The sequence below is a fragment of the Candoia aspera genome, chromosome 5, assembly GCF_035149785.1.
Source record: "Candoia aspera isolate rCanAsp1 chromosome 5, rCanAsp1.hap2, whole genome shotgun sequence".
NCBI lineage: Eukaryota > Metazoa > Chordata > Lepidosauria > Squamata > Boidae > Candoia > Candoia aspera.
This window is the reverse complement of record NC_086157.1, coordinates 85618002-85624924: the sequence shown is the minus strand read 5'-3', so window position 1 is coordinate 85624924 and position 6923 is coordinate 85618002.

Here is a 6923-nt window from a genome sequence, read left to right as displayed (position 1 = left end):
TCGAACAGTGGCACTCATTTCACATGCCAGTAAAGTAATGCTCAAGATCCTGCAAGGTAGACTTCAGCAATTCATGGAGCGAGAATTACCAGATGTACAAGCTAGGTTTAGAAAAGGCAGAGGAACTAGAGACCAAATTGCCACTATCCGCTGGATAATGGAAAAAGCCAGGGAGTTTCAGAAAAACATCTATTTCTGTTTGATTGACTATTCTAAAGCCTTTGACTGTGTGGACCATAACAAATTGTGGCAAGTTCTTAGCAGTATGGGGATAACAAGTCATCTTGTATGCCTCCTGAAGAATCTGTATAACGACCAAGTAGCAACAGTAAGAACAGACCACGGAACAACGGACTGGTTTAAGATTGGGAAAGGACTACAGCAGGGCTGTATACTCTCACCCTACCTATTCAACTTGTACGCAGAACACATCATGCAACATGCTGGGCTTGAGGGATCCAAGGCTGGAGTTAAAATCACTGGAAGAAACATTAACAATCTCAGATATGCAGATGATACTACTTTGATGGCTGAAAGCCAAGAGGAACTGAGGAGCCTTATGATGAAGGTGAAAGAAGAAAGTGCAAAAGCTGGCTTGCAGCTAAACCTCAAAAAAACCAAGATTATGGCAACCAGCTTGATTGATAACTGGCAAATAGAGGGAGAAAATGTAGAAGCAGTGAAAGACTTTGTATTCCTAGGTGCGAGGATTACTGCGGATGCTGACTGCAGTCAGGAAATCAGAAGACACTTAATCCTTGGGAGAAGAGCACTGACAAATCTTGATAAAATAGTTAAGAGCAGAGACATCACACTGATAACAAAGGCCCGCATAGTTCAAGCAATGGTGTTCCCCGTAGTAACATATGGCTGTGAGAGCTGGACCATAAGGAAGGCTGAGAGAAGGAAGATCAATGCTTTTGAACTGTGGTGTTGGAGGAAAATTCTGAGAGTGCTTGGACTGCAAGAAGATCAAACCAGTCCATCCTCCAGAAAATAAAGCCAGACTGCTCACTTGAGGGAATGATATGAAAGGCAAAACTGAAATACTTTGGCCACATAATGAGAAGACAGGACAGCCTGGAGAAGATGTTGATGCCTGGGAGAGTGGAAGGCAAAAGGAAGAGGGGCCGACCAAGGGCAAGGTGGATGGATGATATTCTAGAGGTGATGGATTTTTCCCTGGGGGAGCTGGGGGTTTTGACGACCGACGGGAAGCTCTGGCGTGGGCTGGCCCATGAAGTCACGAAGAGTCGGAAGCAACTAAACAAATAAACAACAATTTAGGACTTTGTACTTTTCTCCATCACATTCACAAACCTATTTCCTCTCCCCCTTTCTTCTTTGTTGAGTTCAAGTTCAAGAGATCAGTTCCATTTATCAATTTAGGCTCTGAGTGGAGAGAGAGGGGAGGACTTGAATTTTGCAGCGTAATGTCATAATCTGGAAGGCAGAGACAGAAATGCTGAAATAGCAGAGAAAACAGTGATTGGGGAAGTTTCATTACAGTCACAAACTTGGGTGGCCCTAGGCAACATTTATGTTGATTTGGCACAACAAACATTTATCTCAAGTATATAAACATTAAATGTCATTATTATTCAAATGTGATACTAAAAACTAAAAGGGAATCAGTATGTGAACTGTTTATTTTATGATACACATTTCTCCCCAGTAAACAAATTCTGATGAATTAATTAGCTCCTTATCATAATTTAGGAAAATGTTCTCCCCTCCCTCTTCCCATGTGGCATAAAATATAAAACACAGTGACATAAAGATATTAACAGATCAAATAAGTCCATTCTGCCCTTGTTTTGCTCCAACATATCTGCGTCAAAACCTTCTGAAATACATGAAACAGTAACTGGGAAGGGCTCAGCAAATGGGCTCCACAAATTCTCATTCTCATGCCCAGCCTGAGAATTGGTCTGTTTCACTTTGAAGATCAGTCATATCCTGACCTCTGCTTTCTCCCTGTGAATCTGTGGAGTATTATTAAGAATGATTAGCTCAGAATTATCCTACAGCACTTTGCCAAAATATTATAATCATTCTGTCACGTCCTATGCTACTGTCATAAAAACTGAGAACAGATTTGGGTAAAGTATACACAACATCATCTTGCAGGAGAACATGACATTATGGGTGTAGAAATGCTATGAATGCTGAATGCTGAAGATTTCTGAACGATGCTTAAAATCTGATAAAATAATTCTAATATAGCAAATTCCTAGACCGAGAGGCTTTGCTCACAGTCACTCATGCCCTCGTGACCTCCCATCTGGACTACTGTGATGTGCTCTACATGGAGCTGCCCTTGAAGAGCATTTGGAAGCTTCATCTGGTGCAGAATGCAGCTGCACGGATAGTAAATGGTGTCGGGTACTTGACACATGTAACACCACTGCTATGTGAGCTGCACTGGTTGCCAGTGTGCTTCCGGATGCAATTCAAGGTGCTGGTTGTCACCTTTAAAGCCCTTCATGGCTTGGGGCCAGGTTACCTAAGGGACCGCCTTCTCCCAGTTGTTTCTGCCTGTCCAATTCGATCTAGTAGGTTGGGTATGCTGCGGATCCCGTCAGGCAGGGAGTGTCGGTTGGCGGGAACTAGAAGGCGTGCCTTCTCTTCCATAGCGCCTGCCCTCTGGAACATCCTCCCTCCAGAAATTAGGATGTCCACAACCCTGCTGGCCTTTTGTAAGACCGTGAAGTCCTGGCTTTGTGTCCGGGCCTGGGGCCTTGAGCATGTGGATGATCCTGTCTCTTGGCTGTATTAACATCCATGCATTGCTCACTTGGCAGCCATGTATATTTATGTTGTATTTATTTTATATTTTAACTGTTTTAATTGTAATTGTTTTAATTGTCTTATAGTTTTATTGTTGTAAGCCGCCAAGAGTCACTCGTTGAGATGGGTGGCCATAGAAATCAAATAAATAAATAAATAACAATTTCTCAGAGCATGACTATCACCACTGGATATGAGGCAGGAAGAGACCTTCTTCCCTATGGAATGACTTTGGTTGCTGCTGCCCCATTAGACACATTCTCAGTCTTCTTCACAGCAATGAGGTGGCCATGGAGACTGCCTGTGGTGCTGTTGTTTAGCTGCATTGGCAACTAACAGTTTTAAAATTTGTCATAATTTAAAGCAATATTTGCCATGGCTGCAGCCCAAATGTTGCTCAGTGTAGGAATCCAAATTAATGCATTCTCGACAGATGTCTATACTTGTGGATACTTGTGGATAAGCAACCCAGTAATATTTGACAGAAATGTCCACCAATGGACATTCCTCCACAAGTTTAAAGCCCCCTTGCATTAAAAGTGTTGTTCCATCTCCTGGACAGCTCAGTTTTATGCTCAACCTGATTTTTAGTTTATTAAAATATACAGCCATAGACCAAACATACAGAAGATATGTATGTATGTATGTATGTATGTATGTGTGTGTGTATGTATGTATGTGTGTGTATGTGTGTGTTTATGTATATGTATATGTATATGTGTGTGTGTGTGTGTGTGTGTGTGTGTGTATATATATATATATATATATATATATATATATATATATTGGACTGCATCCTATTAAAAACAAAACAAACTATTTTTGCCTCTACAAGATACATGTAGAGAAACAATCAGGGCCAGAACCTTCTAATTGACATAGTGATGGTATAAAATTTGGCTGCAATTCTAGAGACTTCCCAATCCTGATCATTTAGTAGATAGTGCACAATTATCCAGGACAGCAGTCTGAATAGTGTGTAATTAGAGGGGAAATTAACTCTACCTTCCAAAAGTGACAGAGCATTTCAGAAGCACATGAATTATTGCCTCAGATTTAAAATCTGAGCAGGTACACAGCCAGTCTTGGTAAGGAATACCACTGTATCTGCCCAACAGTACTATTGAGGGGAGAGCATTCAAAACATGCCAGTGTGAAGGCCCTCCTGTGAGATGGGATGAATAAATGATACAGGCATTGTAAAAGGGGAGTTGGTGAGCTCATTGTAGCAGAGATTAAAAGTGTTGGTTCTGTCTCTTGTAAATCAGGATCTAAAGTTCTCTGCTTGAACTGTCTTCAGGCTTCATCCAAGCTTAGCATGTAAACAGACTGGAGGGAGGGGGGAGCCCACAATGAGCCAGGTCATCCATTATTAGTTTCTTCCAAGAAGACTAGCATCTGTCTGTCAGAACTAGGGGTCTTCCCATAGGAATCTTGATGGCTTTTATGCAAATAGGTTGCTGAAGTACAGTAGGTGGGCCTCTGATCCAATATTCAGGCTTCCAAGAATCTTTTTGCTTCTAACTGCATGGTCCATGTATGGATTCTGCTGCTCGTCCCAACTCAAATTTGTTAGGAGGAACAGCACTAGTATACACTGCGCTCACTTTTAAGAGATTAAAGGAGGAAGTAGAAGTTATGACAGATACAAATGGGGAAATCATGTTAAAGTAATATTCCACCCCTTATTCTAACACCATCCCAGGGCAGCCTCAAGGTTTGTAAAATGTGTTAGGCTTTCTTCCTCGTTCCCTTAGAGTGAAGTCAGGTGATGGTAGTGACTGGAAACAGAAGCAATAGAATCAGGACAGGATCAGCAATGGAACAACAAATTTAATGCCAGTATAGTTTCCTGCTGACTCATATTGTTGCAGATGTAAAGAAAAATATACCAGCAGATTTATCTGAATGATTGATGAGGACAGAGATGACAAGAAGGAGGATTTAAAGCAGGAAATAGCAAAATGCAAACACAGTGACCAGGATACGCAAAAGTATTTTGATAGCTCTTGTAAAAAGAAAGGACTGTGATTTATATATGTATGTTAGGATAGATATGAGTGAGTACACTTTTAGGAACATGAGTTGTGTGTGCTTTTTGTTTGCCACAAAATCTACCTATGCTACCTACCTCTTCCATTCCATAGAGGATTTGAACTGCTCTAAGGATATCCTTTGCTCACTTGAATTGTGTGGCATATTTCATTTAAGTCTAAGGAAAAACCCTAAATATAGGTATCATTCCTGGCTCCAGCATCTATTGGACCTGAGAAAATAATATTCACAAGTCAGAAAAGGCTTATATGCCACTTTGTTGTTGTTTATTCGTTTAGTCGCTTCCGACTCTTCGTGACTTCATGGACCAGCCCACGCCAGAGCTTCCTGTCGGTCGTCAACACCCCCAGCTCCCCCAGGGAAAAATCCATCACCTCTAGAATATCATCCATCCATCTTGCCCTTGGTCGGCCCCTCTTCTTTTCGCCTTCCACTCTCCCTAGCATCAACATCTTCTCCAGGCTGTCCTGTCTTCTCATTATGTGGCCAAAGTATTTCAGTTTTGCCTTTCATATCATTCCCTCAAGTGAGCAGTCTGGCTTTATTTCCTGGAGGATGGACTGGTTTGATCTTCTTGCAGTCCAAGCACTCTCAGAATTTTCCTCCAACACCACAGTTCAAAAGCATCTACCTTCCTTCTCTCAGCCTTCCTTACGGTTCAGCTCTCGCAGCCATATGTTACTACAGGGAACACCATTGCTTTAACTATGCGGTCCTTTGTTGTCAGTGTGATGTCTGTGCTCTTAACTATTTTATCAGGATTTGTCATTGCTCTTCTCCCAAGGATTAAGCGTCTTCTGATTTCCTGACTGCAGTCAGCATCTGCAGTAATCTTCGCACCTAGAAATACAAAGTCTTTCACTGCTTCTACATCATCTATATGACACTTTAGGAGAAGCCAAATAAACAGAAGCAAAAGAGGAGTTTCTGGAAGAGTCTGCCACAGGCTTGAAAACTGACCACATGACTGGAAGGATCACTGGTCAGGAACACAAATTACTGTACCAGTTACTCACAACACGTTTGTGCCCAAACCCCTTTCCAATTAATTAATTGATTACTGGATTTATAAGGCTGTCCAACTCAATAACATAACTTGGATTACATACAGCCACAAAAACGAACTATAAACCAAAAACAGGACCACATATAGACAATATATAAATATGAATCTAAAATACAAAATATAAAATGGTGACCAGCACCATTATAAAACAACCAAAAGGGGACTCCACTCAACCATCCCCACATGCCTGTGGGAAAAGCCAGGTCTTAACAGCTTTCCTAAAGGAAAGCAATGTTGGGGTCTGTCATACATTAGGGTTCCCAGCAGCCCAACCAGACCTATTTACATTCTGTTGTGCAGATCTACTTCTCCAAGCAGTGATGCACTCCAGGACCAAAGCATTTGGCTTCCTGTGAAAGAATATCACTGGATGCTAATTAGGATTTTGTAATATTTTTGTCCTTTTAACAAATATATAAGCTGTTTAAACCTGGAAGGAACAGTCAAAATCTGTTCTTTCTATACCCGATCCTTAAAGAGACAACCAGCACACAGACTTGCTATAAAGTTCAAAAATTCCTGTCTCTGTGTTTCAAAATGTACATGTTTCTAAATGTAAACTGTACATCTATTGTTCTTTTCATATAGACACTTAGCCCTCTCTCACTGGCAATTTGGAAAGGGAACCCGGATGAATTATATCCATCAAATTTCCCACTGTGGTGGGAAAGGTTTTAGCCCCCAAGGGAACCATGCCCCATTGATATCCAACTTTATTTATTTATATGATTTATATTTATATGAATTACAGTATATATGATTATGTATGTGATTTATATATCTTCTTATCTTAATTCAACTACTTCCTCCACTTAATGTTTATCATAGACTCTTCCTCACAGCTGCATTAACATGCATTCCTCCAGGCTTTGAGTCAGCATAATTATGCTTTACTGGCATAATTTGTGAGGGTGCCACACCCTGACTTTTGAGCTCTGTTCAGCCTCAATGATGAGGTTGGTGACTGGTACTGTCCATACAGTTTTAATGCTGGACAAGTGACTAGTGGATC